The 25,744-nt window shown below is 43.4% G+C and overlaps 1 protein-coding gene across 3 annotated transcripts in view; it reads right to left on the reverse strand.

Moving 5' to 3' along the window:
* The window catches only part of LOC119650970 (beta-1,4-glucuronyltransferase 1), a 339,594-nt gene that overhangs the window by 102,173 nt on the left and 211,677 nt on the right, over positions 1-25,744 (reverse strand). Inside the window, exon 1 of one of the 3 annotated variants that reach the window (XM_038054233.1) lies at positions 7,932-8,302. The exons of the other annotated variants lie outside the window; for them this stretch is intronic. The gene's annotated coding sequence lies outside the window, so the exon portion shown is untranslated. Of the gene's footprint in view, positions 1-7,931; positions 8,303-25,744 lie in introns of those variants that run through there. 3 annotated transcript variants of the gene reach the window in all.

Below are 25,744 nucleotides of genomic sequence, written 5' to 3' on the forward strand. Positions count from 1 at the left end.
GGGCCCAGAACACTGTTGTCATGACATTTTCTGCTGACAGCTTCTGCTTAAACTTCCTCGGTTTGGGCGACTCAGTGTGTTTCCATTGGCGAGATTGTTGTTTTGTTTTCGGAGTAACGTAATGGTACCATGTTTCATACACCGCAACAATGTAGTCTAAAAAGTCTTCGGTATTCTCGCCGCATTCACTCACAAACTTCCGAGCACAGTCGATGCGCTGATGTTTGTGGTTTTTACAGAACATGTACAGCACCCTCCCCCCCTCCCCTGCCGAAGCCTAGCTTTTCTTTTGAAATGCTGTCAATTGAAGTTTCAAAAGCCTCAGGAATTTCAGCAGCTAATTTTTTTGCGTGCCAAATTCGGATGACCGCACAAATTTCGGACCTGGCAGTGATGGCTATGACGGGCTCCACCGCGGATGGCTGTCAGACCGGTATTGACTATTGCAGACGGACGATTGTTGTTGGGATCAGTGGTGGGGGAACCAACGTACAAGGCGGTGTTGCCAGATTTTGCCTAGCCTCGCGACAAAGTTACAGCCTTGGGAACCTTATTTTTGAAACAACCCTCGTATGAAATTGTTGTAACCGTACATTCTTTTTTATTTCTTTTTTTTTAATTAATTAAATCTTCCTCAATTTATTGGAGAGAAGGATAATAATTTAAAGTCCAGTGCAAATAATTGGTGGGTGTCGCTTAGTTTGGCAACTGAGTTCCAGTTTTGCATGCAAATAAATTGGGAAAATTAACTTCTCCACCACTCGCTTCATCTTCGAAATGAAACTGCAAGGAACAGCAACCTCTGCCGACGATCAGAACTAATTTTAAAGACTATTTATGGAAACCTTCAGAAGTTTTACCTCAAGGAGAAGATTTTGAATCAGCTACAGCCAGATTAACTGCTATATTTCGGCCGCCACATTTAATAGAAAAACAGGCATAGCTTCTATTGAGCAAATTAGCGGAAGATTCGTTTTCGTATGTTCTTTCATTTGGCAGAAAATGTCAGCCCTAGAAAACTCACTTGCAACTTCGAGCCATTGAGGCAGAATATTACTATGGTGACTCAAATTATCGATTGTTAATTCAGCAGACAATGAGGAGGAGCAAAGATAATTTACTCAAACTAAATTCTGGACCGATTGAGGCAGACACTTGCAATGATGCAACATTTATGGAGCTTTCTCAGTCAACAGAAATACATGAGGAATTTAGTGGGTTTCTACCAAGCATGATGAATGAATAGTAATGAACACACTTGCGATGTCGATGTCCTGGTCAAAAATTCTACAGAAGCTATCGAGGAACATATACGAAGACATCAAGATTCTATCCAAAGGGCAAGAAGATTTCCGAAGAAAGAGCAATCCATTATCAATTTGACGCGTTTGAAACTACAAAACAACATCACTCCAAACGGGCAGTCATGAATTTTTTGTTTTCTCGACTTAAGTAGCTTAGATTCCCTCCAAATCAATTATTTGAATGCGCCCAATTTTTATCTTATGCGAACTACCTTTTCTGTCTGGCTCACCCGTTCTTTCTCCGAGCTGATACTTGAACCTTTACTTTGTCAAATTACCCCATTAGTCCTAACTTACAAACCACAAATTAATCTACATTTTGATTCTATGAAAATTTTGTTATTGCTAGCATCAGGTTCAACTGTATACACGGTTTGCTTGTCAAACTATTGCACACTGCCACCAACAATTAGCATTAAATTTTCGAGATAAATCACCATTTGTATTTTTATAATAATAGAAGTGTGTATTCTGTGGCAAAATTTCCCACTTCTGACATCTGCCTTTTTGTCCTTGAATGTTGTCTCTGGTCTTCTATGTTTTTTACCAGACCCATTGGCTTACTTTTTTGCTGCCTCCCCATATCCCCAGAAATTTTGAGCTATTCACTATCCATAGATCATCTGCTTTATTTCTTATTGAACTTCTTTCACTTCATAATAGAGAGGATGCGTAAAATATCTTATGAGTACACACGATTTGTAACTGAATTGGCTAACCTTAATTATTCGAATTGGTTAACCTGATGGAAATTGTATTCTCACATCCTGATACTCTGCGTCAAAGGAAAACCTTTTGGTTTTTGAACCATACATTTGGTTTTAGACTAGCTAATGTCGAATCCTACTTCACTTGCTTTTGGTGCACCTCTTTCATACGAAGTATAGATTGGGCCATAACGCACGGCACACTAATTATGTGGATTTGAACAACATATCTTTAGTTTCCTTCCCTACGACGTCCTCGACCATCAAGGAACAAGGGGGTGACCATCTTCTTCTTTCGAGTCTTGACAAGATTGTATTAATTCATTTTGAATCCACCGTAGCCGTTAACAATTACAAAGAAGATAACAGCCATTAGCGAATCTACGTTACTGTCTCGTCCTATCTTATTGGGATGATATTTTTTTGAGAACATTTTAACATGTAACAATATAAAATCTTTTGCATCTTTTACGGAGATCTCGCGCATTACTAATATCAATGGAACACACTAACTAAATAGGTTCTTTTGAGGCATTTTCTAGGATGCACGTCATCATAAGCTTACATCCATGTCCACATTGATGTACCACTAACAATCTAAAATGCATAATTAAAACATTAAACTGGATAACGAGCACTTGGCATGCATTTAATATTGCAAGATAATGTTATTACAACATTAAAGCGAGAATAATTGAGGATATTACCGCACCAGGTCTTCCACGTTGTAATGGATGTGACAAAACTATTGCAATTACAATTTTAATGAATAGTTTGTATGTGCTAGCGGAATTGGACGAATGGAATATTCTCTCCACACGTTCCTTCATTGTATGTAAGTGCAATGCATGCATACATGAGCCGTTCAGACCCCCATCCTCAAGCTTATCTATTCCGGTTTTATGCGTGCGACATAAAATCATTACGACTTATTAAAATTCCTTCACCTGGTGCTCCAGTATTTCTTATATATGTATCTATTTTAACGCAGAGTCCCAGGTATGAAGAGCTAATTGAGATAATAATGAAATGAATCTTGCAGATTCTTTTATCAAGCTGGATTATACACCTGAAACTCTTCAAGGGAGTGCTAACTACAGGAAAAAGTAAGAACTCAGTAAACTTCGGTAAAGAATCTTAGGAATGACCAATGGAGGTCGAAAGTGGGTAATGGAATTTCATGGCATCTCAAAGGCAAACAGCCAAACCTTTAGTGGCGAATACATATCTTATTTAGAAAAATTACGGCGAAAAATAAGTATTAGCGTTAGGATAAATTGTTTGGTACTAACTTTAGACGAAATGAGGAAGGGTAGACATTTAGGAATTGAAAGCGATGCATGGGCGCGAGTAATAAACCAGGAATCTAGAAGTTAAACAAAACCAGATTATGTCACAGTCAAAGGGAGAGAAATACCGCGGGATAGTGTATAAGGCCGACACTATGCTCCACGTTAAATGCTGTGAAGTACACGCTGAATTATCATTTATAGGTTTGCTCCCAAGCCTTATTGCCACTTTGTTGCGGTGTCTGCTGGATACAAACTGTCTATAGCAGATGAAAAGGTTTGTCGGTGGGTACTCTGTATCCCAAAACAGAATCCGAAAGAACGAGTTCTCCAGATTGGGTGTTACATGATGAAAGAACACTGTTTCAGAACCAGCGTGGAGACGAAGGACCGACTTGGCGTGACAGACAAAAAGAACCTCTGACAGATTGTCTGTCCGCGACGCTGCATGTGAGGAATGCATTCAATTCGGTCAATTGGAACCTCATACGAAAGTCTCTGGCGACGATGGGTGTTTCCACCACCTCGGCGCTATTATTGATAGCTACTTGAAAGAGCGGACACTCTGGTATAATACAGATGATGGACCCAAGGAGTACATTGTCTCCGCGGGTGTCCCACAAGGCTCTGTACTGGGCCCACTACTGTGGGACATCATGTATAATGATGTACTTAAACTTCCGGTTCCGGAAAAGGACACGGCGCTGGGTTACCCAGATGATATAGCACTGAGTGTGGCCGCAAAGCATCTCGAGGATGCTGAATTGTACTCAAGCAAAGCAATCAATCTTGTTAAGGCTTCATTAGAGAGTGCTGGGCTGGGACTCGCGGAAGAAAAGACGGAAGGGATCCTCATCACTAACCGCCGCAAAACAAATTACGCCTGCATTATAATCGGGAATTGTATCATCACTTCCAAGCCGGCCAAAAAATACTTGGGGGTGATGATAGAAGGGAAACTCAATTTTAAGCAGCACATAGAGCATACTTGCGAAAAAGCATCCCCCACGAATATAACTCTCGCAAGGATGATGCCGAACGTAGAAGGACCACGCCATACTTGCAGGCTGCAGCCAGGGTGGTGGTCTATCAGGCTGTATGCAATCCCAGTTTGGGGAAAAGTGCTGCAGGTTTTAGGTAATGCACATAAACTGAGTACGGTTTTGAGAAGAACAGCCTTAAGGCTGTGTTCTGCCTTCAGGGCCGACTCAGACGATGCAGCGTTCGTCATCTCGGGAATGATGCCGATTGACATCCTGGCAACCGAAATGATGAACATCTACGACCCCAGGTCCATCTCCCCCTTATCGCAGGTGAAAAAAGCCGAAAGGGAGAGATCCATAAGAAGATGGCAACAGCAATGGTACCAGTCAGAAAAGGGTCGTCGGACTTACAGGCTGATCCCTTCTAACGGGGAGTCGCATGGGGAGATTAATTATAATCTCACCCAGTTTGTCACCGGCCATGGAGGATACCTTCAATACCTGTGCAGATTTAAATTGAACACCTCACCTAATTGTCCAAACTGCGACGGAGTCCCAGAGGACCCAGCGCGCGTATTCTTCCAATGCTCTAGGTTCGCGGAAGAAAGGAGAAAACTACAGAAAGCTTTAGGTGAAATGCTATCACCGGAAAATTTTGCGCGGAGAATGGTAGCTTGCCAGGAAGACTGGGATGCGATCAATTCCATGATCGCAGTAATCCAGGATAAATTACGAAAAGCAGAAGAAGTGAGGAAAGTGCGGTTACTAACCCCGCGGGTAGACGGAAGGTGACGTAGCTAAAGTAAGCTAACTCCGCCCCGTGATGTAATACTTAAAGGTGGTTCCACGGGGTAGGGAGGGAGTCGGAGGTGATTTTAGTAGGTAAAAGTCCTACTCTGGCGTGCCCAGACCAGAGTCTTTTGAAGATTTCCACCTCCTGAAAAAAAGACTGTCTATCCGTCCCTGGTAGATACAGTTGATAAAAATAAATAAATATGAGGGTGGAGTCTGTCTCACAGAAAGTGAGCAAAACAACTTAAAGCGGCGTTACATGGCTACACATTCTGGAGATTTGCAATAGAATTAAGGAGAACAGTCCCCGATTTGAACAGTGGATTCAACAGGGCTTGAAGTTGGGACCCATCTGGCGGAGTGTGATGTATAATAAGGCTGTTGTCATTGCCATGCTGTAAGAGACTTCTACCGCTGGTTTTTTCCAATGCCTTCGTTGTGGTTCACTCTTTGAAATAACCTGAAGAGAAGGAGGAGGAGGAGGTTCTAGGTGGTCTTCCATAATGTAATAATAAAATACTATTACTGACTTGATTTGAGAAGGTAGCATGGGTACTTTGAGGTCTAGATCACATACAGAAACATAATTATGATTTTTTCAGATTATTCAGTTGAGTAGTTTAGGACAATGAGCCCACTGGGGGTAAACATTGTTCAGTGATCTTACGAGGGGGGACCCATAAGTTCCGGGAATTCCGCTGTGGTGGGGAGAGAGGGTGGCGGAACCTGTTGTTTGACCACATGTCCGTTAGTGTTACGCCACCTGCGTCAGTGTGTGAAATTGTGTCGCTGTGAGTGCATCGGTTCGCCTGTGAGATTTTTTTCAGTAAAACAACTTTTTACATTTCGGCGAAAACGTAATGGACGATTGTCGAGAACAAGGCGCGGCAGTGAAATTTTATTTCCTGTTGGGGAAATCGGTCACAGAAACTATTGTAATGCTTAAGACTGCTTATGGGGATGCTGCCTTAAGTAAAACCAGAGTTTACGATTGGTTTTCGCGTTTTAAAAATGGAGAAATGTCTACTGAAAACCAACTTCGTTCAGGAAACGTCGACAAAACCAATGCCCTCGTCCACGAAGACCGTCGCCGAACCATTGATCAACTCTGTGAGATGTCGAGAATGTCATGGAGTTCAATTCAGAGAATTTGATGCGAAGATTTGCACATGAGAAGGGTTGCAACCAGATTCGACCCGCGCCTTCTCACAGACGAGCAAAGGGAGCGTCGACTTCAGGCATGGCATCCATGAGCTTCAAAATCAGCTCAAAGAGGACCATAATTTTTTTTCCAAGGTGATTACTGGTGATGAATCGTGGTGCTATGGATACGATCCCGAAGGAATATGAAAGGACAGCGTTTTGCCACTGTGGAGGAGGTGAAACAAAAATCGCTGGAAGGCTTAAAGGACATCCCGATGAGTGAATTTAAAATATGTTTTGAACAATGGAAGAATCGTTTGGAGAAGTGCGTTGTAGTCAAAGGCGAATATTTTGAAGGTGATCAGAATTTAGTATAAAAATATTGAGAAATAAAGCAGTTATGACGAAATTCCCGTTTTTCTTGGGTCCCCCTCGTATTATTCTGTTAAGAGGAAGTCGCACCTAACTAACTATTGTGCCCCTTTTGCCCGTTATAGTGTACCTATTAATCATAGTATCTCAAGCAAGTCTATAACCGTTCGGAATTTTAGTATATTCCGTACTTCCAGTTGTTTCAACTTTGCATCTGATATTAAGTGTTCTCCCAGAAGTCTCGACCTACTTTGCACAAGTGCCGGACAATGTCCTAGAACGTGAATAGAGGTTTCGTCACACTCCGCACAGAATCTGCAAGCAGTGTCCGTAGATAGCTTCCCTAGGTGATAGTTTAGGCGGCAGTGACCAGAGAGAATTCCCACTATGATTTGGAGGTTCTTTTTGTGAAGTTTAAGCAATCCTTTTTGCGCGCGGGTTCGTATCCCCCAATAAGTACCCTGGACTGCTCCATTCCTAGTAGGCAGGCCCAGTATAGTTTCCTCTTTATTTTTAATGTCATAGCCATAAGCCCGTTTCCGATTCCACAAAAGGGTTCTGGCCTCTGTAAAGGCGTCCCTGTTCCCTTCTTGGCTAGTTCGTCCGCAACCTCATTGGCTTTCAACCCAATATGAACTGGAACCCAGGGTATCCAAACCTTGTTGGACGAACCGAGCGTATTCAGTCTCTTAAGGCAAGGTTCTGGCCCGTGTAAAGGCACCCCTTCTCCCTTCTTGGCTAGTTCGTCCGTTGCCTCGTTGCCTTCCAACCCAGCATGGCATGGAACCCAAAGAATCCAGACCTTGTTGGAGGAGTCGAGTATATTCAGTCTCTCAAGGCATTCCCACACCAGTTTAGAGTTCATCTGGTTGGATCGAAGTGCCTTAATCGCTGCTTGGCTGTCGGTGAGGATAACAATGTTCTGCCCCCTATAGTGCCTTTGGAGATTAAAGTTGGTACATCTGTCTATGGCGTATATTTCCGCCTGGAATATGCTAGTGTGCCTACCCATTGGCTCCAAGTACATTTTCCTTGGACCATTGACACAGGCACCCACTCCCTCTGCTGTGAGGGATCTGTCAGTGTACTAAGTAGTCAGTTGCTGATTTAAGCCGTATGTCACAGCCACGCTCTTCTAGTTTGCCTTACTACTCCAAAATGTTTGAAACTTCCTATCGGAGTGAAACCTCGTTGTCATGTTATCCCTTGGAAATTCGGGATACCGCCCCCGATTTAGGCAGCTCCCCGCCTCACTGATACTTCCTGAAGATTGACTTTCTTGCCTGCATCTGCATATGCAGATGAAGAGGGGTTGATTATAAGGGGGTATTATAAGCTTACCTAGGGAATGTGTGAGGCGCATCATGATCACCGCCTTCAATGAAGATCAACGCTTTTATATTTGAGGCTCCTTATGAAGTATTCCAAATAGAAAGTGACAATAAAATCCACTTAGCTCCGGAGCTACACAAAAAACACAAACGACCGTCTTGCAGAAAAGCTCTACATATCACCACTAATCACTAAGAATTTCCACTTTTCCGCACTAGATTTCTTTTACACTGTCACCTGATCCATTGCAACAAAATTCCCACCTTCCAGGTAAAGCAACAATGACTATCTTGAGCCAATCGTACTGAAAAAGCCAAACACCAAACTAACTCAAGCAGCCATTAACATTCCTCGCGTGATTCCGACGCTGGAAGAACTCACCACTGACCAGAAGCAATAATCTTAACACCTCCCCAGCGCGCATTGATGAATTATGTTTCGTTGTAATATTTGTGTTTTTTTTGTTCCTCAACAAGGCTGTGATGCTTGTGGTGCTACTACAATACCAAATGCTTTATCATAACCACGATGAGCGCACGGGCGAACTGACGACACAATTTGTTATTATTATGTTGATCGTGTCTTCTGTGATAGGTTTTGTTGTTCTGTTGATAGTGGACCCAGAAAAAAGGTAGTCATGGCGCTTTTATTGATTGATGTTTGACTCATGGGAAACAAACAATATAAACAATACGGAAAAAAAACCTCATCAAGATTACGTTATGGTTAATTATGAAAGTCTGACTAATGCAGAATTTATCGCTGATACTTTGTTGCTGTACGTCAGACAGTGAGGGGATCATCTCTTGCCCAACTGGTTTGCACATAGTTTCTAGATAAAAGCCATGAACATGCCAGCTGGATGCTGGCACCCTAAGATTCATACTTTTGTGATTAAGCTTGCAGATAAGTAGTCATTGCTTCTTTAAAATTATCTGATGACATTATGTTCGCAGATAGAAGTGATGCTGCATAGATGGATTGGCGAATGCGATCGGAATTGGAAGGAAGGTGGGTTTTTTTTTTAAGATTTTGTTTGCAAATCTTCAAAAGACACAGGCCTGGACACGCTAGCGTGTGAGATTCTTACCCACTAAAATCACCCCCGATTGCCCCCAAGCTCCTTGGAACCACCGTATGACATCACGGGGCGAAGTCAGCTCATTTTAGCTTGGTCCCCTTTCGCGCACGAACCGCGCTTTTCTAGTCTCCTCTGCCTTTCGCAGTTTGCTCTGGATAGATATGACCATGGAGTTGATCGCATCACAGTCTTCCTAACATGCTAACATTTTTCGCACCAGATTCTCTGGTACGAGCACCTCTCCTAGAGCCTCCTCTAGGTTCTTCCTTTCCGCCACAAACCTTGGACAGTGGAAGAATACATGCTCTGGGTCCTCTGGGACCATCTGGTTGAAACGTCAACAGGTACTGGCGATATCCTCCATGCCCCGTGAGAAACTGAGTAAGATTATAATTAACCTCACCGTGCCGTCTCTCTACTCCTTGAAGGCAGGGATGAGCCTATGTGTCCACCGAGCCTTTCCCGAGCGTTCCCAATGCTCTTGCTATCTATTTAGAGATCTCTCCCTTTCGGGTTTTTTGTCTGCGATAAAGGAAAGATAGACTTCGCATTATATATATTCGTCACCTCATCTTTCAGGATGTCAATGGGCATCATTCCACAGATGACGAATGCTGCATCATCTGAGACAGTCCTGAATGCTGAGCACACCCTTAGGGCTGTTCTTCTGTAGACTGAACTCAGTTTGTTATCGTAAAATGCAACCTGCAATGCCTTTCGCCAAACTGGAGCTGCATAGAGCAGGATCGAACCCACTACCCTAGCTATAAGCAACCTGGAAGCATGCCGTGGCCCTCCCACGTTCGCATCATCCTTGCCAAGGCCACACTTGCAGTGGATGCTTTGTCATAAACATACTGCACGTGTTGCTTATAGCTAAGCTACCCGTCTATCATCACTCCCAAGTATTTGATGGCAGGTTTAGAAGTGATGATATGATTCCCAATTTGAATACGGGCACTTGGTGATGAGGACCGCTTTCGTTTTTTCCTCCACAAATGTCAGACCAGAACTCTCTAGCCAACCCTTAACAGCACTGATCGCTTCGCATGATAACTCAGCATATTCGAGGTGCTTTGCGACCACAACCAGCGCTATATCATCGGCGTAGCCCACCACCGTGGCCTCCTCCAGAAGAAGATTAAGAACATCGTTGTACATGATGTCCCACAACAGTGGGCCCAGTACGGAGCCCTGTGGGACACCCGTGGAGACAACGTACTCCTGGGGTCCGTCATCGGTGTCATACCAAACCCCCCGTTCTTGTAAATAGTTGTTGACAATAGCTGCAAGATAAGCGGGAATACCAATCTTCGTCACAGATTCCCGTATTAAGTTCATTTATCACATCCAGGGTCACTACTATGCAATATTTGCTACTACCGCCCTTTCCGTGGATTGCATCTTCGGTCAAGCCAGTAACCATTTTGATGGCATCAATGGTTGATTTGGCTTTCCAGAACTCATACTGCCGATCTGAGAGACCTCCCTGGCTCTCAACAACCGGAAGTAATCTATTATAGATTACTCGCTCTAGCATTTTGCCCACAGTGTCCAAAAGACAAATTGGTCTATAGGAGGTTGACTCACCTGGAGGTTTGGTAGCCTTAGGCAGTAGCACCAACTTCTGTCGTCCCCATGATGTAGGAAATATCCCCTCGGACATGCACGCTTCGAACAACTCAGCGAACATGTTCGGTCTCGATTTCACGGCAAGCTTAAGGGCCCTATTCGGAACGCCATCCAGACCCGGAGGTTTGTTTCCTTGTAGGCGCGCTCTTTTTGCCATTGGTCGTTTGTGCCTACCGTTCTTCTGGCTCGATCACAGACTAATCGAAGGCTGGCCAGTTCAGTATTCCACCAGTAGTTTGGTCTTCTACTGGGGAAATGAGCAACTCCTAGGCATGAAGGGGTCACACGCTTTGGCGATGCATTGGGCGACATGGACAGCTCTTTCCGTAGAGGTGTCTGCTTTATTATGCACCTCTGTGAAGGTCTGCTCATCCAGAGCTTTTGCGAACCAGCCTGACATTTTTCTCGGTTTCAGGCATGATGGTCTTCTGCCCGGTGACTGCACCCATAGCTCAAAGAAGATTGCCTGGTGATCGCTGTGGGTGTAGTCCTTGCTGACGCACCAGAACATACCACGTGCCAGTGCAGGGCTGGCAAAAGTTAGATCTACGATTGAGGCAGACCCCCTTCCTTCATTCGCCAGAATGATATCCAATTGTGCGAAAGCGTCTAATAGACTGCGACCCCTTGCATTTGTCTCTCTCTGCTACCTCACTCACGGGCCCAAACATTGAAGTCACCAGCAATCACCCTTGGACTACGACCCCTTGCGTCGAGAACAAGACTGTCAAGCATTTCCTCGAATTCGGACAGTGTCAGGCTTGGTGAGGTGTAACAGCTGTACACATATACCCCGTTTATTTTCACCCACACAAAGCCGCTGTATGTCTGACCCCCAATACTTTGTATGGCTTGTCAACCACATGCCCATATCGCCGCTCCACCAGTCTAATCTGTAACCCATACACCACCGTGACGGTTTCTATAGGGCTCACTAATGATGGTAATTTCCACCTCTGATTCGTAGATGGTCTGCTCGAGTAAATCTTGAGCGACCCTACAATCATTGAGGTTTATTTGAATAAACCTCATTTTTCATTGAAGTTAGCGCCTTCCTAAATTCCGGGCATTTACCACATCCGGCAATATGCCGGTAATCCTTCGCACAATAAATATTTAGGGTGCTTATTGCACGCTTTGGCAATATGGCCTTTCTCCCCACACCTTCGACATCGATCGGACTGATCGATGCCGCTAGTGCATGCCTTCGCGAAATGTCCAAACGCGAGGAACTTGAAGCACCTCTTTAGAGAAATCTGCTCTCTCAGACGGCAAACAACCCATCCGATTCGAACCTTCCCGGCTGCCAATAACTTCTGCGCTGCGTCCACTGGTAATCGTTATGTGGCCGGTTGGGTATTGCCATAGGCTTTCCGCAAACTCACAATGGACTCTTCGGCAAGTTCCTCCAACTTGAACTGTTCCATCAAGGCAGTGAAAATTTCTCTTTTGGATGTCACTTCATCGAGATCCTTGCACTGTATATAGACCTCATGTTTTTGGGTCCGTACTATGACATTCTCCCCAAGTGAGTTCTTAACCTGAGCTCGGAAGTCATCAGTTTTCCCCAAGCTAGTTTTTTTCAGCTCAAACATGAGGCCACTCTTTTGAATCCTTCGAATCTTGCACGCATTTCCGCCTAGACCTTTTAGGTCGGGGTCAGCTTTGACCTTTTTCAGTATCTCCGCGTAGGATAAACTTCGATTGCTGGAGATTACAATCGCTTCTGGGCGAATTCGCACTTTGGCCTTTTTCTTCGTCTTTTTCTTAACTATCTTGGTCCATCCACCGTTTTCATTCCCATCGGATTTTGTCGAGTCAATTGTCGGAGCTCGCGCTTGGGGGACCTGCTTTCTCTCTTCGGTGCTTTTAGTTCCGTCTTTCGGAACTATTTGTATTCCCTTTTTCCTCTTAGGAGCCTGCTAATTTCCCATAGGATCCACATCTTTTTCCCGCACTCTCTTGTTTGGTGGCAGGTTGATTCCACTACGATTAGGTGTCACTTGGGTCGCCTGCGACACCGTTGGGGCGACAGATTTCCACTTGCCCTTGGAATTTCATTCCTCCTGCTGCGATTTGCTGTAGGGCACTCTAATAGCTCTCACCATGTTTTTTATGGCTTGGTGCACGTTGTGCTTGTCCTTGATAAACTCAGATAGCTCCACTATTTTTGCACCAAGCTGTGTGAAAGGTAATTCCTCTGCTTCAAGGGCTCTACTCTCCATGATTCCTAACCAGACTACTACTTTTAAATAGTCCTTCACATTTGGCATTCATTGACCTTTCCTCCGTTTTATCTTTTTTGATGTTTGGCATTGGCGGAGATCTCAAAGTTGACGAACTTCTTCTAAATGGGTCCTTTTCCTGGTCTTGGAGTATCTCCTGCTGCTGCTCCTCTTGGATATGTGCGGTCGGTGTTGTTGCTATTTTTGTCGTCCAGTGATCTGCTTTCAATTCATGCTTCCTCGATTTTGTTACTGGTGTTCTTGGTAGAGTGATACTTCGCTTAAACACTTCCTTTTCCAAATCTAAAATACTTGTAGCCACGATGGCCAAGTTGTCCACCACCGAGGCACTGCGGTCGAGGGATATCCACGACCGAGAGCCCGCTTGCTCACTCCCAAAAGCCGCCGGTACTGGGGTTCCGAGCCCTTGTATCGTAAGTTTCCTCCTTCTCATGTCTTCCATAGTGGTTTTATGTTCTGGGTATCCTTTCAATAGCCATTTTGGTCCGCGCACCAGAGATGAGCAAACACTAGCCCATACACAGTCAGAAAACAAAAGTGCATGAACACATATTTACACATCAATAGGTATGCCCCAATCCGCTAGCTGGGGTCGCGTCTGATGGAAGATCTGGCCACTCCTCTCAGGTCTGTCTGTCTGTCTGTTACATGCACTTTTCTCAGAAACGGCTGTACCGATTGACACGAAATTTGGTGAGAAGATGGGAACTATGAACGCCCAGACATGCAGTGAGTGATATCATCCTACTTTAAGATTTAGGGAGGGGGGGGGGGGGTGTCTCCATACATGCAAAAGGGGGGGTGGAAATTTTTTTTCACCGAATATAGTCATATGGGGTATCGAGTGAAAGGTCTTGATTAGCACTTTTCGAAATCGGTCTTAGTTTTGAGATTTGTTAGAAAGGCGGGGAGTGGGAGGGGTGGAAAGTGATGATTTCTTTAATGGACCCATTCTCAGAAACTACCCAACCGCAAAATCTGAAAAAATTCATGAAGCTGCCTCCATATGGTGTCCAGGCCTCAAAATACTCTCCATATTTTTGGGAAAATTGAGTAAAACCCCCTTTAAGTTTATCCGAGTTATAAAACTGTAATCCACGGAGTATGTATAAGTAATTCGCGATGCACTAAATCTCTCTGAAACCACAGCACGTCTTTGAACAAATTTCACTCCTCCCTTCAAACCTTTGTAAGATCCGACTACCCACACTACAGCTCCCGCAATTACTTTGCAAATCACGTTTCACTCTATCTTCTTCAGAATCTGTCGCTTCAACGACCTCCTCGCAATTATACACGTTTTTCTGTCTACAGCGTATTCTAGGCTCAAAGCCGAAGGCCTTAATGAGCATATTAAAAGGAAATATCTGTCGATCTTCGTCAGTTAATTTTCATTTGCTAATCAAACGATCGCCAGACATTGCCGTGCATTGGCCATGCTTTGCCAAGGAACGAGATATAACAATCAATCAATGAACTTGTCACTTTCTTAATTGGATAATTTCTAATTACAAATCACCTGTGCACGCGAAAAAACCGCAGATGCACGATCGGTCTGGATAGATTGATGCGTGTTATTGATCTGTGAAGGAGCTGTTTTTGCAGAACCGTGCCGGGCATTAGGCAAATTTTTGGTGGTTGGGATGGAATCGTTCATTACCACGCATTCTTTGATTTTAAGGTTACGAATAGAGTTTCATAAACGTTACAGCATAATCTCATCTTCCACAGTTGAAAAAACGTGTTTAAGTTAATATTTCATGAAGGTTGTACCGAGCGATGACTACCTAAATCATAGACAATACAAAATTCCTCACCGAAGAAGCATAGCTTCAAGATGATTGGCATCCCACGATTATGGCAAGGTAAAGCTTTTTGGGTATAAATAAATTTGTTCAAACGAAATGCATAGTTCCTACTCACATCCGGTGACACTGACACGGCATCTTATCCTGCTTCCTTGCTCTTTTATCATTCATAAGAAAGTAAGAAAACCGTGTCAGATACTCAACACATGACTTCATCCCCTAATGTTCCGCGTCGTGGCTTCAAATTAAGATTGATTCCGAAGATGTTAATAAATTTCCCAATTTTTTTCTAGAGGCTGCTGGGTTGTCTAAAATTGTATTTTCACTTGCGAATTGAGGAAATATCTTGACGAACCCACCACAATCTATAATCGATTTCGAATTGCAATAATCGAGTGTGCATTTGAAGAAATCATTGCAGTTGTGTAAAGCCACGTAACTAACCTATGTGGACAGCGAAAAATAATGTTTCATTACGTGACGAAGAAACACAATGTAGTTATGGATGTGGGCTTCAATTTGAACACGCGTGGACTAATTCGGGGAAGATGATATGATAGGAAAATATATTCGATTGAAACCATTCAAATTATTATCTAGCCCGGAGCAATACAGAAATATTGACGCTAAGCGAATAGTGTATGCCGCACTATTATTAGATCCGAGCTAAGTAAAAAGAAATCATCATGGTTTCACGATCTTTTTATCTGAGGAACTTCAGGTGACCAACCGCTCCATTTGCACTTTGGAGCAAAAAACTCAATTGTGGGCTATTTTCAAGAGTTATTAATTTTGTTGCAGAGAATGCCGTATCGAGCGTAGGTATTAACGACGATAATTCAGCATTATTTAACACTTACTACAATTAAAGCTAAAAAATAATGTTAACTTTTGGTCCCCCATTCAGGAACTACCCTCCCCGAACAACGCTTAACCTTACTGTTCAGGTAAGGAGCGTTCATGTGTGCATGTAGTTGAAACTCTGTTACCGCTTAAGGTATTCATCTACTTTTCAGTCGAGTGCTACGCGCATTACGTTGGCTAATTTTGAAATTTTATTTTTGCTTAAAAATCCGAATTCTAATTTCCGGTGGAATCCAGAAACCGAGAAATGTCGGAAAACTGCCTCAAATCTAGGAGATGCTCCCAGCGCAACAGATGCTGACCTGAATTCGTGGAGCTACACATACAATACAAAAAGGCAAAGAGAAAATTGTAACTACTTATCACAAAGAGCAAATCCCAACATTTGAATAGGATGTGCACTGAAACTGACTTCGATCCATGCGCTGACGTATAATAATAAAGCTCCCTCCAAATGTTTGCAAGTGCAAGTGAATGCGTTCGTCGCTGAGCCCCAAAGATTGGGCCTATAGATTAATCTAACCAAATCCAAATCTATCTTCTTCTTTCAAAAAAGAAGGGTAATTCATGCTCACTAAAGTGAATGACCATAAAAAATTAAACCTCAGAAAACTCGGAAAAATTAAACAAAAAAACTAGCAATGGTGTATCAGCTGCCCTCCGGGTATGAAGTGCTTATCGGACAATATCAGGGGAACCAGCATATGTAGTAGCAGAGATGCTAGCGATTGAAATTTTGACGAATGAATCTCGGCGTCTCTACGACAAAATTTATGCAACCAGGGAGTCTAGCGTATTTCGACAACTGCTAGCATGGTGAGAATCTATCGCAGAGTGGTAAAAGAGATGAGACGAGTGACAAACTGATCATTGGACACACCGCATCATTCCAGACATTTGAAGATGTAATAAAACAAGCCACGGAGAATCAAACTATGGACTAACGCAGTGCTTAAGTGGCCATGGAGGTTATCATGCTTATCTAGATCGATTTTGGCACGACGAGCCACCATGCTGCCCAAAAATAAGTAGCTGTCTGTCTGGGTATGTAAGACATCGGGTAGCCTTACAAAGGAATGGCTGGTATCACATGGGTTGAAGTTGACGTCCATCAAATATCGCGGTATTATGCTGGATCATCGATTAAACTTCAAGGAACACTTGATCCACGCGAGTGAGACACCAGGAAAAGTTGTGGCCCCGCTGATGCCTAATAGTAGAGGATCCAAACCATCGAGGAGGCTGTTGCCAGCCAGAGTGTACTCATTCATTCTGGTATACGCAACACCAGTTTGGATCCAAGTGCTTAATATTATTATTAATTAATTGTTAGGGCGTATGGTAGGGATGGTGCCTGCTGATATTTTGACTGAGGAGATGAGAAGATTATAAAGTTCTAAGATACGCGGTGATCACAATGCCGAAAAGCGAGAACGGGAAGAGAGAAGACGCACAATCAGAGTATGGCAGGAAGCTTTACTCGGGAGCAGCTTCGAAGGTTAGAGCGCTTACGAAAATCCGGTAGGGAAGGAACACTTATCACCGCAGTAGTAAGCCGTTAGGGCTTTAATCCACCCGATGGTGTAATCTTTATAGATAGTTCAGTGAGGCAAAGCGGGTAAGCTTTCGATGTTTTCAACTTCTATAAAAAAACAGACAGACAGACAGTAAACCGATTTTAATAAGTTTTTATTTTATACAAACCATTAAGGTGTCCGGCTAATCCAGTGATTACAGCGGTAGGGCGTCGAAGTGATTTTTACCTGTTGGATACCAGTCGACTCAGTTGTAAGTACCTAAGTACTCAGGGCAATAATCACGGGCGAGCGGGATCGTTACGTCCGGTATTTATTTGCCGGGAAGGGATGAGGGGCGTTTTTAAGTCAACGCTCGATGGTAGATCCGCTGAAGATACTGAAAAGGCGGTTCTGGCTCCGTTTCCAATCTTATGTAGAGCGGCCATTTACCCTATGGGAATTTTGGGCATAGTTCCGGCCGGTTTCGACTCTACCTATTCATCTCCCTCCTATTGAAGTCCCTGCGGCCATGCCGATTCGTTCAGCCGTTTTCGATTAAATTGGCTGAGATAAATGGACAGACTGACATTGGATTGATTCTAATAAGATTTTGTTTTACGCAAAACCTTAGAAAAGGCAATTTTTGGAAAATCAACGACGGTGTAAAACACGATTGGAGAAACTAACGATTCAATCTGCAAGACCAGGGCTATACAATTTTCGTTTTTCGTTAAGGTTCTGTTCTTGGTTTGTCAACAATTGAAGATTAAATCTTTCTTGTGAAAAATTCATCCCTGAAAAAGAATCTGAATGAATAGAGCGTCCACACGGTGCTTAAGAAACAGAGGACCTCTTATCAAATGAACCTCACTCCACTAGTACGTAGAGATATTAGGCTGTTTTGATCCCACACTAGCCACTCTCGTAAACCTATTCAATCTCTTTCCACTTCCATCAATTTGAATGGCTCGCCTGCCATTTCCTCAAACTAAGCTTCTCCTCTCACTCTTTCCTTAAGAGAGCTTCTCATTGACGAACTTCACACCAACGTCAGATTTGATTCCGATGGGTCTTCTAAAGCCCACCATCCGCATTCAGTTCGGCCTGTCAGTTACGCCTGAAGATAAGATGCAGTTAGTCTGTGAGTTTTGATTATTCAGGCGGCTGGTGATCGAATGAAAAATGATTCGGCCAACCGGGCAGAAATGTTTGTTTAGGCTGTGAGCGAGAATTTCTTGTTTTTTAGGCTGTCGGTATCTTTATCACTGGAAAACATTTTTTAAAAATTATTATGCACAAAAATATGTCAAATTTGCATCTCCACGTACAAAGTTGAACTACTGATGCCGCTTTAGCCTGCCGTGGATGGTGCTTTCAGTACAACTGGTGGCCGGTGTATTGTGGCCTAACTGACAGACCGAACTGAAAATGCATGGCGGGCTTAAGCTTTTCTTAGATAACTGCAAATATTGGATCTCCCTCCCTTTAAGCATAATTTTGAACAAAACCCTTGAAGCCTGCCACTTTCCACACCTTCTGATAGTACGCCTTATTATCGTTATTTTCAAAACTAGCTTCTAGCTACTGTAGACTATCGACCTATCTAAATAGGGCTAGTTTCAAAGTCCTCAAAATTCAACGACTAGATTACTAAGCACTTCGGTCATCTCATAGTGAAAGAGCAGATGGCTTTGAAACATCGATCTACTGCCTCCAACATTCTTGACAACTTTACGCCAGGGCCGGTTTCTGATAGCATCTTGACTTCAAGGCTCCGTTACAGGCTAAGGCGCATCACAACTGTATGTCCGGTTGTGCTATCCACTCTAATTATTACTTTATACCCCTACGTTTGACTACGAAAATTATAATCAAAAATACACATTGCCAGTATTTAGAGAGCATCGAACGCTCACTCCACCTCAAGGGTCCATTCTGGGCATATTTCTGTTTTTTTGATGTTCCATGAACGATTTTCCTTCTTTATTTGTCTGCCCAGGCTTTTTACATATATACGTGTGTAGTATCTCAAGCTAGATATAGGCACTGCGACTTGTTCTTATGGGCAGCTGTTTCTCGATTTTCCCGAGTATTAGCCAACGACAACGGTTTTTGAGATGATCGAGGGAATGCTCAACGCCTTCAAAGCGGCTTGACAATAGCTGCTCATTGCGATGCGCCTGTCTTTCAATTACTTTTCAGTTACCCAGATTGTAGCTTTTCGGATCGCATATACTTCAGCCTGAATGACCGTTGCTTATTGTCAAAAGGAAAAAGGCTAACTCCCGTTTATATCTGAGAGATAGGCCCAGCTCCTAAATCTATTATGCTTTTGTGTCATGGGTGTAGAGGACTTCAGTAAACCCTACCACGTTTTCTTCGAGTCTGCTTCAATTTTCTCTACCATTCAGGCTATTTTTATATCCTCTACTAAACAGATGAAGATTCGAGAATCAGCCGGCGGAGGTTCAGTTTTTCTAATATTACTTCCAGTGCTCAACGTCCCTCACGACTGCTGTTTCCTCGTAGACCTAAATGAATTAGGCTATGAGCTGCTGTCATTCCAGTTCTCTGAATATATACTATATATATCCGATGATAGCGACGGTATCCACATTACCATATAAAGCTTAAGTCCCTATGTCGAGGCATAGGTCTGTCTGCATATCTCGTAGATTGTGAGAGCTCATCGCACATTGCCTCCACATGTTTTTTTCCAAAGAAGCTTCTTATCTAGAATAACTCTCAAATATTTCACTTCTTCGGAGTTGGAAGGTTATTTCCTTCATTCATTCAGTATCCTCATAATACCATTGCAGTTTCATTTGAATTTCCTGAAAGACATGCTTGAGGCTTCAACTGTTAATCAAATCATAACCGCTAATCATCAAATCATAATCCCAGATCTCGAGCCACGTCATCCGCATAAGTTTTAAAGTGTATTGACAGGTTTTGCCGTTTGCGTACTAATGAGTTGATCAACACATGGCGATAACACACGTCCTTGGAGGTAGCCTATCATTATTTCTGTTAGCACAAAGCGATCAGCGTCCACTTTAGCACATAGCAAAGATCTACTTAATTAAAGTAACAAAAAATGAATATCCCAATCGTTCAGAGCCTTGGCACCTATTCATTCATGACAATCAACAAGTCTCTTCAGACATTTTAGCAAGAATGATGTTATGCTGATTTGTCTGAAGTTCTTTGGGTTTGAATCAGCCTTCCCTCATGGTTTTTTATGGAGACTATCCTAACCTTACGCGAAGAGGTCGGCACGCAGCACAGACTAATCAAAAAGATATTTTCTAGAGATCGCTTCAAATACTCTGTATCCTCCTTTTGCGTCGCTGGATGAATGCCATCCAAGCCAGGTGCTTTCCAATACTTAAGGACATTATAGGAGTTTCCTCCCTTGTAACACTTTTGTATTGAAGAGTTTGTAGAAACCGTTAATTATTTCCCTGAGGAGTCTGCTGGGTCCAGTATGGGTCTCCGTTGATGGTAGCGCTTCCTTTCCTGCGATATCTACGGATATAGCTATACCTAGTGGCGCAGTGACGGCGCCTTCCTCAGCCGTCTGCTGAAAACCTTCCCATGTTAATTGTACTGGGTGCACAAACCGATATTAGACCAGTTGCATCCTCATTCTCAGCTTTCTTCCTCTTTGCTTTTCTTAGTAGGGGCTTAGTAGGGTTTTCGAGACCAGTGATCAACTGGTCTTTTTAGCAAGAAGAGATGGATGCTCTGAAACCGCGTGGAGGAAAATAATAACTGTCAAATAGGAGTGTCAACCTCTCAGAGGGGCACGGAGCAAATAGCCCGAAATGGACAGCTCTGGAACATAGGTGACCTGGACGGAATACCCTTCAAATATTTTTTGACCATTATTAAGATAAATTAATTGGATAAGTCATTTATCGATTTCTAATAAAAAACAGCAATTCACGTCATTCCCAAATATTAACAGCTTTCCTAGAAAGCTGAACAAATGGGCTTACAAGCCATCAGTCATCCTAAATCATAATTAAAACGAATTTCCCGCCATAAAAGCTTATAAAATATTTAGCTTTAAATATTTCTCTGCGTAGTTAATGAAAACCGAAAATAGCGTAAAATTTCTGATAAATTAAAACCATTGTTTCCGCTTCTGATACGCAAAAGCGTTTACGATAAAAAAAAAGCATTCATGAATTTTACTACAGAAGTACAGAAATCAGAATGTAATGCTTGTTGTATCCATTTGAAAAAAGTGGCCATGCAAATTGGGTACTGATGTTACTAATGATAATTACTGCGGGGCCGTTTTACACGCTTTATGAAAGCGTGTCATATGATCATGAATTATGTATTGCTAATTGCATTTGACGGCTGTTGGAACGAACCGTGCTAACCGTTTAGTATTAACTGAAAACAATGCCAAATGACTGTCGGAGAGATTTATTGGGTGAATTACGCAATGTTAACAACTATAAAAAATAACGATAACAACGAATTACCAAGAAATTATAGAAATCAGCCCCGGAATTCCTCACAATACAGGAGGAACCATTCAAAGGAAAAAGGAAGCTTAGTATCTGCCTGGTCAATCGAAAGTCCGCCTTGATACTGAACTGGGAGACTCTTACGAAGAGAAGGGCTCAAGCTCCAAATGCATATCATACCAGTGCTAGCAAGCTGCAGCTGAGAAGAGGTTACCGCAGCAGCGAAGCAGGTTTAACAGAGAGATAGTGAACCTGAAGAAGCAAAACTGGGATGAATAGAGACCAGATATGAAAAGGAGACTGACAAAAAGTTCGAGATTATTGTGGATATGAAAACTCAAATCACATTCCTCCAATTGGCATAGCGCCTGGCAGTGACGAAATTCAGGAGACCTCAACTGAGTTTAGCGACTAACCGAAACATTCCGTAGGCCGGAAAGGACAACCCAGACGTTCTCGCTTTCACTCGACGAGTAGACGGAAAGGAAACCAGGCCCTTCTACCATCACAAACTCGGAGCCAAAGCGCGAAAATGTGACGTACGTACCCGATTAATGGAGAAATAAACGTCAGCAGTGTAACAAGTAAGATCAATCGAGGTTAATGAGGGCCGGGATTATCTTCCTCAGCATCTTTCAAACAGTCAATGAGCTAATCCACTGCATCTCGTTCCTAAGAAAGACGAAACCTAGTGTCCTTACGGCGACTATCTTCGGTCAGCGGGTATCCAATCGCGCATCTACAGGATTTCATAAGAAGATTACATGATTGTAAAATTTTCATGACGCTGGATTTAACTTGAACCTGCTACCAAGTAGCCCTTGAAGACGTGCCGAAGACAGCGGTGATCACCCCCTTCGGCCTATTTGAGTTCATTTCACCTTCGGGTTAAAGAACAGAGCGCAAACCTTTTAACGTTACATCGGCGGAACTGGAGTGCTGTTTCGCGTATAACGACGACATCCAGATAGCCTTCAAAAACGCCAGAACTTTGGATTCCATATAAATGTGAGTAAATACATCTTCGCGATAGAAGCTTGAAATACCAAATTGAAACAGAGCTACCCAGACCCCTGTTAAATAAAGTAGCGGTGATACAGCATTTCAACAAACCAATATCAACTGACTCACTTGGGAGATTCTTGCGTATTATCAATATCTATAGGTGTCACCTGACAAACGCAGCCAGTATGCAAGTGGCAAGAACTAAAACGAAGGACAGGACTCCAATTAAATATACACCCGATCTGGAGTAGGTGTTTCAAGCGGGGAATCTAGTTGACAGATCCAACGACTCTAAACCATCTGCCATTGAATGGGCGGTTAGCGATAAACAGCGAGAAAATAGGTGCACTGGCGAGGGATCGAGCAACACCAAAGCGAATCCAAAGAAAATATATCTAGCCAGCCCTGTAAAAGGACATCAACAGTTGAGGGCGTATACCAAATTCGAGCCCGTACACATTGACATCTTGGGCGTCTTGATAAGACTAGCAGGGATACCTATATGTCCCGACCATGGGGTTCATGGGTCCTCGCGGTAGCCGAAAGCATTGCCGATCAAATGTATCTGCAAAGACGGTAGCAGATACTTTCTTTGATGCATGAGTTTCCAGGTTCGGAGAACCAGCAATCAAGGGTTGACGTTCGGGGCGATACTTTTCAAGGCAATCACGAAGTTGGAGCGCTAGCAACGATCATCTGCGATTAAGGGCCGCAGTTCGAAGCAGCGCTTTTCAAGGCACTCACGATACGAGAATACTCGGACCGTACCGTACCATGCCGCTTTGAACAAAATTTCGGAACGCTGACACTGGTTACCGGAAGCAGTGATTATGCGCCATAGCAGAAGTCATGGCTAGTTCAGCATTCTCCTGACAGTACGCCAGGAACTCAGGAATGTGATCAAGTATAATTTAGGAGCATTGTTTGCAGAATTCACCTACGGAATCGTGTTGCGAATGCCAGGAGAATTTTTCTTGGCGGAGAACGTATCGTCAAATCCTCAATTGTTCTTGGGAAAATTCAGAATGCGAATGAGATGACTACGCTAATGTTTGTTCACGTCTAGCTAGGGACCTATTGGCACGTATTCCTTAGGGTCGATCGAGTGGGAAGGCCGCATGTCTTTCAGAACAAATATTTACAATAAAAACACGTCAACATTAATGTTGAGCGAAGTTTAAGGCTGCGAACTTGGAAACATTAGTCGACATCCAGGTCAAGAAGCCAACTTGGGCTACAGTGGGCCCCACAGAAAGAAATGTATCCGGACCTGAACGAAGAAAAAGTAACCTCCGCAGTATCATTAGTCGAATCATCCCACCTGCTCACTCAGAAGGGTGTGGTACAGATCCAGCGCAGCATAGGCTTTACGAGTTGACTCGTTGCGTTACGTTATTGATAACACGAGAGTTTACATATCTCAGATAATTTCAAACCGCTTATCAGTACCCACAACATATGCAGGAAAGCTACAAGAGCTTTGACGATTAGCAGCTCCATGGCAGGGAAAAGATAGGGGTGCACCCCGAAAATATTGAATGAAGTGAAAAGCTCTGAAGATTTTCCGCTAGAAATCTGTAGTAGGGCGTATCTGCCGATGTGTACATCGCATGGGGCCATACTAAAAAAAAGTTGTTGGACAGTGTTTGAGTAATGCGACGCCTCTCCAGATTACAAGCGTTCTCTAGTAGGCAGTCAAATTGCTAGGAAAATTTTGGTCATGTTAGTTGTTTATAAGAGCGTCAATGCCCTCTTGAGGATCCCTACGACAACATTAAAAGGCGGAGCAGGCAACGAAAGAAAATTGTACAGTTTATGGACCGAAGATAGCATTGAATGTAACAGCACAACGGAAATTCCAATCATTGTATTCTGGTAATAAAAGCATCAAAGACTAGGCAGTTTCTGCTAGGTTATCATCAAATATATCGAACGTCATGAAAATCGTCACTTAGGAGCAGCAGGAGAGCACTCATTCTATTACTCGGGAACTGAAGATTAACCAAATAACCGTTTGGAACCATTTGTAGAAGACTCGTCTCAAGGAGAAGCTCATTCAATGGCTGCCATAAAATTTAATGCCAAAGAACCTCTTGGACTCAGTTGATGCTAGCAATTCTTTACTGAAACGTAGTAAGTATATGGCAACTGGCGATGAAAAATGGCAGACAAGAATAACGACCGAGATCCATAGCAGGAAAAAAATGGGGTTGTAGCCCGAAGATACTAATTTGGATATATACTGCAATAGTAAGACCAATGATTACCTATGGAGCGGTAATCTGGGCAGAAAGAACCCAACTCAGCACACAAGCCAGGGAATTACATAAGCTCCAAAGGCTGGCTTGCGTGTGTATCAGTGGGGCAATGAGGACAAGCCCAACGGCATCCCTGGAGGTCCTTCTGGGATTAACCCCTCTCCATCTGCACATACAGATGCAGGCAAGGAGATCAATATTCAGGATGGCCGGTAGCATGAGTGAGGCGGGGAGCTGCCTAAATCGAAGGAAGATTGATATCCTTTCTAGGCGGTATCTCGAATTACTGATACCGAGGGACAACATGACAACGAGGTTTCACTTCGATAAGAAGTTTGAAACACGTTGGAGTAACAAGACAAACTGGGAAAGCGTGGCTGCGACATACGGCTTAAACCAGAAACTGATTACTTGGTACACTGACGGATCCCTCACAGCAGAGGGAGCGGGTGCCGGTGTCATTGGTTCAAGGAAAATGTACTTTGAGCCAATGGGCAGGTACACTAGCATATTCCAGGCGGAAATTTACGCCATAGACAAATGTGCCTCCTTTAATCTGCAAAGGAACTACAGCGGGCAGAACATAGCTATTCTCACCGATAGCCAAGCAGCGATCAAGGCACTTAGGTCCAACCAGGTGAACTCTAAACTGGTATGGGAATGCCTTGAGAGACTGAATACACTCGGCTCGTCCAACAAGGTCTGGATACTTTGGGTTCCAGGCCATGCTGGGCTGGAAGGCAATGAGGCAGCGGATGAACTAGCCAAGAAGGGAGCAGGGATGCCTTTATACGGGCCAGAACCCTTCTGTGGAATCGGAAACGGTTTCATGGCTATGAATCTAAGAAACGAAGAAAAACGGTTGAGGGAACTATACTGGGCGGGCCCACCAGGGATGGAGCAGTCCAGGGTGCTTATTGGGGGATA

This window comes from Hermetia illucens, chromosome 3 (genome assembly GCF_905115235.1).
Source record: "Hermetia illucens chromosome 3, iHerIll2.2.curated.20191125, whole genome shotgun sequence".
In the NCBI taxonomy this organism is placed as follows: domain Eukaryota; kingdom Metazoa; phylum Arthropoda; class Insecta; order Diptera; family Stratiomyidae; genus Hermetia; species Hermetia illucens.